Source organism: Drosophila novamexicana, unplaced genomic scaffold (assembly GCF_003285875.2).
Source record: "Drosophila novamexicana strain 15010-1031.04,08,12 unplaced genomic scaffold, DnovRS2.1 tig00001415-arrow-arrow-pilon, whole genome shotgun sequence".
Taxonomy (NCBI): Eukaryota; Metazoa; Arthropoda; class Insecta; order Diptera; family Drosophilidae; genus Drosophila; species Drosophila novamexicana.
In genome coordinates, this window is record NW_020824856.1 from 61,883 (window position 1) to 69,778 (window position 7,896).

A 7,896-nucleotide genomic window follows, 5' to 3' on the forward strand; every position below is an offset into this window, starting at 1 on the left:
AACTGTTATCTTTGACTCGTTGGTTAGCTACTCGCTCAAATTACACTTCTACTGCTTGCACTTGTGCACCAATTGAGCTCTCCGCACTTTGAACATTTTGATAACAATTTCTGACATGCACACACTTGCACGCACATGCACACACACACACACACATTGTGTCAACTCCCCTAAATCCTGTTGACCAGGGTCGAGCTTGTAATCTTTGTTCGGATATGTAACCGAGTCTCAGTTGCTCAGTTGCAGTTTGTCTTTGCAAATTCAATATGGCAGCGCATTTCCGCTGCCAGTTAAATGATGCAACATGCCTGCCAAGTGCTTGTCAACCTACTGTCAGACGCCCCCCGACTGTCCGACTGCCCGCCAGCAGCCCCTTTGCCGTTGCAGCTCTTGCCCGAGCCGTTGAGCTCTCCAGCTAGTTGGCCTGGGCTTGGGTCTGGATGATGCTTCAAGCTCACCCCTTCTCCATGCCATTGCCTCTTAACTGTGCCCCCCGCAGCTGCGTTGGCATTTTCTTGTTTGTTGTTTGTCAGTGCGACCATGTGTAACTGTAACTGTAACTGCAACTCTAACTCTAACTGTAACTGTAAATGTAACTGCAACTGCAACTGTAACTGCAACCGTAATTGTAACTGTATTGGCCCGACACACGCACACACGCACATCCCCTCGCTGGCAATTACATTTTGTGTTTATTTGCGGCTTCAGCTTCCATGTGAAGCCTGTGAAAAACTTTTGTCCTTAGCCCAAGCTCATTTTCTCGCCAGCGACGCGTCCGTACTGGTGTGGGGCGGAGGGTGCGGGTGTGGGGTGCGTAGCTGCTGGGCGCACGTTTTGTTAACCGCGAAATACATTTTAATTAGCAGCTAAAATATTCAAACTGAAAATTGGCCTTTGCACCCGCGGCAGTCAGCTCCCAAATACACCTGTCTGTGTGGGTGTTTGTTCGTGCCTGTTTGTGTGTGTGTGTGTGTGTGTGTGTGTGTGTGGGTGTGTTTGTTTTGTGCAAAACTTTTTGCCAGCCTCCGCTATGCATATTTCAAGCATGGCCCTTCAGAGAGCTCTACATGGGCTCGCCCCATCTCACTCGCCCTCTCCCACCCTCTCTCCCCCCTCTTACCTCTCTCAATGCTTGTTGTAAAATATGTCAGCGAAATGTTTGAACTCTATCGCAAAGTTTGCCGCTCGTCGTATTTTTTCGCCCACTTCTACCGTCCCCGCCGCCGCCCAGCAATAGATGGCGCCACGCAGACAGCTTATGAATTTTAATTTCTTGCATTTGCTATTTTTGTGTTTTTTTTTTACGACAATTTTTGCTTTTTTATTGAAATATTTTTCGCGGTCACAGATCAAACAGAAATGCGCCCAACTTGTTTAAGGCAACTATTCCACGAAAATTCTCATACAAACTTTTGCCCTGCCAGCCCTCACCCGCATTTGGGTCCACGCCCACGCACAGGTAAAGTTCCAATTGGCGCGTGCAAAAGTTTCAGTTTTCAAGCTTGTTAATTAATTTTGACTGGCAATAGATATGTATACGGAGAGAAGCTGTTGCCAGGGCGCCCCCGCACCCGCCCCCACGCAACAGTTGCATAACGGATAATGAATATGTTCGCAGTAAATGTGATTAATTAGACAAATTCAAATGATATGCAGCATATAGTCATAGGGGGTGGGGGAGGGATGCGAGAGATGCAGGCTGCAATTTTGAAGCGGAATGAAATTCGAACTGGCATATGCCTAATGCTAAAATTAGACTTTCGCGCGGCTCGCTAAAACGTGGCATGAAAGTGTTGGAAAATATAATATTGTTCAAATTCTGTGTGCTCCACATGTGCATACCCTGTAGATTATTTAACTCCTACTGACACACACACACATGAAAATGCATTCCCGAATAACTTCTATGCTTATTGTAATCAAAATGCTGCTCCAACTTCTGTGTTCTTCAAATATGCCAAGCAAAGCCAGGGCTGAACATTGATATTTATCGATTTTGGAGAGATTTATCGATAAACGTAATATCTGCTTTATATACAATCTAACAAGAATATATGTATATATCGGGTATAATATATAATCTATGTATAATCTATCAAGAATTGAGCTTGAAGAAGTTGCCTTCTGACTGTTGTATACATTTCTTTAAGTGCAATATGCCCTCTACTACCCTCTTATAACCGCTTCTATGCGCTTCTACACACTTCTATCGCACATATGTATGTATCCTTGACCTTGCCAAATGGATTCAATTTCCATTTACGTATTAATGCCTCAAGGCCTGATTTCATAAACTAAAAATATCCGCGAAGGCAGCTGCTCCCAGGCACTTTGTGCACCTGGGAATCCTGCAGCCTTGCATACTCAATAATCTCTGTTTCATTTCCAACTGTTTTGCAGAATAGTGGAAATGAAACTAGTTATCAAGTCAAAAAGGAACTGGAACACTGAATGCTAGCATTTTTTTGAATGACCATTTGAAAATTACGTGTTTCATTTTCACTGTTCCACTCATTTTGTAACTCCAACGTCTTATGTTTTAAATTCAATGCTTCATTTATAATGTGAGTAGTAGGGCAGGGCTGAATATGGAACTGGAACACCTAAAGTCTCATTAGCAAGTGTGCCTCTTGTCAAACCCAGTGTTTCATTTTCATTGTTCCACTTATTTTTAATGCCCCAGATTCATGTTTCGAATTCAATGTTTCACTTTAGGTGTTATCAACTAAAGCTCTTTTAACGGTTTACTTTTCCGCTGTTTACTGCCCTTTGAGATACAATATGTTCCATTGTTCCACTGTTCCACTTTCGTACTTTCTTAAAATCCTAACCTTAAAATTATAACAATGCAAATGAAACATTTGAATTGAAACATAAAAAGTGGAACAATTAAATAAAAATGTAACTTAAATTTTAGTTTAATGTTAGTTAACTTAAAATCATTCGATGCTCAGTGTTCCAATTCCAATGCTCCAATCCGAATGTTTCAATTCCAAATGTAGCGATCCCAATGTTCAAACTTCAATGTTTTAACTCAATTGTTCCGCTTATAATGTTCCATTTCCCATGCTTGAATCCAAATATTCCGGTGTTCCAATTCCAATGTTCCAAATAAAATATTAAATCAAATTAAATGACAGACTTAAGCTCCATTGGAGCTTCGCCTGGCAGCTTCTTGTGAATCTCATGCTCAAAATATAATTTGTTGGCCAGAGCCGAATGAGTGCAGCACCTCGCCGAACCCTCTCTCCGCCATTGGCCGTGCACTCCCCCTCACCGCCCAACCACCCAACCACACAGCCACCCACTCACCCATCACGCTGAAACATTGGTTGACCATATTTTGACAACTGTTACCGCAAAAACAAATAGAACTAAAAATGCCATAAAAAAGGGAATCGGCAGACGTGGTGCAGAGAAGCAGCTGAAGAAGAAAAGCGAAAAAAAAAAAAATTGGTTGGCCAGCTGCGGCATGTGGCATGTGGCATCCACTTGTGGTTATTGTTGTCAGAACTTTTGCTTTTGCGTGCTTGCGCCACTTGCTGGCTGTTATTTTAACCAGCGCCACATTTGTGAGTGTGTGTGTGTGCGTGTGTAAACTTGTGCTGGGCAAGGCTTTGCCACACACACACACACACACTCACGCCTACAACTGAGAAGCGGAGAGAGATGCCCAAATCAGGGGCAATGCGTAGAATAACAAGAAACAGATATATTTGTGGGAGCCGAAAATTAAGCACTCCTTAACATTTATTCTATTGATTGAGCCTCCTTCGCAAACATGTTATCTATGCCAAAATCAAAAGCGTTTCAATTAATGTGCGATTTCCGCTCTTGGAATGTCACAATAAAAAGTGTTGCCTGCTTTTAGGCGCACATTTTGCGCTTCAAATTAGCCACTTTAAAAGCACGCTGCGCTCTGCTTAGACAGCAAAATTTCGATACAGCTGCCAAAGATACACACAACACACACTCAGACTCACACACACAATCACACACACACACACTCACACATAAAAACAAAGAAAAGCCCTCGAAATGCTTTTGTCGCAAAAAAATTTGTTCAAAACTCACAAATCGAAACTGAGACGCAGCTCCTGTGCGTTGTCTGTGTGTGTGTTGTGTGTTGTGTGTGTGACAGTCTTATGGACATGCCTCTTGTCCCCGCCCACGCCCTCCGACAACAAACCATTTGCAGGCTTTTCAATTTTCTCTTTGGCGCTTGTTGTTGTCAAAAGAATTTTCTGTGTTTTGTTTTGCTTTTTGCCTAACTTTGTTAGCTGAGTGTTTGGGCTGTGGCAGGAGTTGCGGGCCGGGCTGTGGGTGGTGCTGGCTGTGTGTGTTGGCATCTCGTTGGGACAACTGTTGCCACAAGGACATGCACCCACGCAGACACACACACACACACACAGTCAGACACATTGCCTCTGTTCGCCGGGCTTGCCTGTTGATTTCGCTGTCAGCTGAGCTTTTAACCACCCTCTCTCTACCCCACTCTGTCTCCCTGTCTCTCTTCCCGCTCTCTCTCTTACTTTCTCTCACTGTCTCCTGCCAACTTTGGCTGCCTTTTGACAAACAATTCAATTTGCTGGAACTGCCTCTGCAACAGCAACAACAAATACAGGCTGTCTTTAAAGTGGCCCCACCTCGGCAAACACTTTGCTTGCCCCAGCCCCCCTCACCACTCACCCCGCAGCACACACACACACACACACACACCTCAGCCCACACTTGAATGCAGCTCTCTTTGTTTTTTGATCAAACTGCATTTCTTTTGCACCCAAACCCGGCCAAGAAAAAAAGCGAATATAATTTGTTGCTGTCTGTTAAACTTTTGGCCCTGTTGTTGATGTTATTGTTTATTGTTTATTACCCGTGCATTGCTGAGTGTTTTGTTTATGGCCCCCACAATTGCCACGAGCGTAGGCGCCATTTTGGGCAGGGGGGGCTTGCGCCAGGTGGGCGGCTGCAAATTTATTGACTGGCACTTCGATGGGCGCAAAAAAAAAGAGCAAGAAAATAGGAAAAATAAATAACAACCAACTGGCGTACAGTTCTAGAGAAAGGAGGGGGGGGGGGGAAGGTGTGTTAGGTGCAGGCACAGGTGAACTGCGTGCGAAATGATGTACAGCGAGACCACGAGACAAGGGCAAATGGAGCAATCATAAGCCCAAATAGTGTTAGTTATTTTTTTTTTTTTTAAAGAATGCAACTTTTTTTAACAGCATTTTGTGCCCGGCAAATGCTTTGAGTGTTGAGTTCACGGTTCAAAGCCGTTTGTGGAGCTTGATTCAAACTGAAAACTGGACTCAAAACCTGATGCCCTGAAAACTACTCAATTGATCGTTGATTAACTTTATTTTGTACACTAAAAGCCAGTTAATAATTAGTTTAAAGGTGCTTTTAAGGCAACTCATACTTCTCTGGACAAAATTGCTTTGATTCAGATGTAGCTTCGTCTATTTTCGACCACAGCTAAGCCTGTTTACGGCTCGATGGAACTGCTCTAGACGGTTTCTAGCCATGCCTTTAGTATTTAGATTCAAATAATACCAACAAGTAAAAGTGCTCTAGTAGGGAGTGCCTGACTAGGGTATACCCTGCAGCTGTTTCTATCAACACCAAATGCAGCTCTTGCCAGGGCAGGGGATAGATAGATGAAAGACTCTTGATTGTGATATACTATTCAAAAAGCTACAAGTCTACAAGAAATTTTGCTCAAAGAGCAGGATTTCGATATCGATTTTTATCGATTGCTTGGAGAGTGGGTCGAGTTATCGATTATCGTACTGAGCGGGCACTTGGAGAAAGACTCTCTCAAAAGACTCTAGCTCTAGTTCTGAGACAGAACCGTACATACATACAGACGGACGGACATACTGACAGGCTGGCATATGGACAGACAGACAGACGAACGGACATAGCTAGATCGACTCGGCTATGAATGCTGATCAAGAATATATACTTTATGGCTCGAAGATGCTTCTTCTTCTGCCTGTTACATGCATTTGCACAAAACCAATTTATTCTATTTTCCATTTTGCAATGGGTTCAGGCCTTGAAGAGGCTTCAGCTAAGATGACTTGGTCTAGCATCAGAAAACTGAATATATTTTAGCCACAATCAGAGATATATATCGCAGATCTTCTATAAGTCAGCTAAAGTATTTGATTCGCTTTTCCACAACTCCAGACAAACAATGCTTTATTCATGCCCAAACACTTGCTAGACGAGTGCGGTTAATGCGATTCATTATTTAATTTAGCCAACAGACAGCTTTCGACATTCCGATATTGATTTGGAAAATAAATATCCCGTGCCAAGCATTTGCTCAAACGAAGCTCGAAGCACGAAGCTCGAACTGCGGCTGCCAATTAAGAGTTCTGCTTTTTTTCTATTTTGTTTTCATTTCGACCTGGCGGTAAACGACGTCTACAATCGGATTCACTTTCAACGCAATGTAAATACATTTGCACCTCCATTCAGCCCCCCTTGCTCCCTGGCCCCCTCTTTTAACTACTTTTGCTCTGGCTCAGGGAAAGTCTGGTTCTCTCTGAGGAATACAATTTTCAGCTGAAACTCAAACAAGGACAACAATTGTAATTGAGCATTAACATAAGCTGGCACCCGGACACCCGCCCGCCCCTATAAGGTTAATGTTGTAACATAAACTCAACCCGCCCCCCTTCTCCCCTTCCTCCACCCAGCCCCTCCCCATGCCCTTATAGCCCATGTCAATGTTGAGCTTCTTATTTCCTTTGAATGCGTAATTTGGGCGTCAATTTATTGAATTTTAATTAATTTTATTGTCGTTGGTGGTTGCGAGGGGGCGGCAGGGGGCAGGGACAGGGGCAGGGTGGGCTCTTTATGATAGCATCGCAACATTTACCGTCTGATGCCACGCCCACGCGGGCTATTAAATGGGGCGCAGATATGCGAAATTTATACAAATGCGAAAAATTATGGAAACTCTTGTTGTTATTGTCAACATAAAAGCGAATGTGTGCAGCTCAGTGGGCCTGGCTGGGGGCAGGCTAGGTGAGAGGGGGACGGAAAGGAGGTGGGGAGGGGTATTTCAGTTTTTAGCTGCAGCCAAGGTCAAAGCAATTGTCGGCCAGGGGCACAGTCAGAGGCTCATTATGCCAAGCCTCCGCGGCTTTTTGCCACTTGGCATACATTTTACATAAAAACAGAGAGAGAAACTGTGAGAGAAAGGAGGGGGGGGGGGGGGCAGGTAGAGATATGGAGACAGGTAGATAGAGGTAGGTATAAACAGGGGAGATGAGTGAGCAAATTCTGCCAGCAATTGTGTCAGTTGTCAGAGTGGTCGCAGGCAGCGAGAAGCTTAAAGACTTCCGACGATAAGCAACAAAGTTTTGAGGGAGATAATTGCAAGCGAGAAGCAACGAGCATAGAAAAGTTTTGTTATGTCTGAGGACAAGTTAAACGTGAGACTTAGAAGGAAGTATCTATACTCTTTAATACCTGATTTTCGCTGGCTCTACTACTCGCTTCTCTGATCGCAGTTACTCGCTTCATATTTGACTCTCGCTACTCTTTGTACTCGCTTCTTCCTGTACTCGCTTCTCTTTACTTGCAACTCGCTGTACTCGTTTCTCAATACTCTACGCTACTCGCTACTCGCTTCTCACTACTCGCTTCTCACTACTCGCTACTCGCTTCTTACTGCGCGTTACTCGCAACTTGCTGTTTGTTTGCACTGCTTTTCGCTCTTGCGACTTAACTTAACGAAAGTTACTTAGTTAGTGGCATTGGGCAGAATGATATTAAATACTGATAAAGTGTAATCTGCTTTGAGTAGTTAGATTTATATTTATATTCGCCTTAAAACCTAGTTACACCTGTTTCGCCTTTACCTAGTTCGCAGACGCTTCC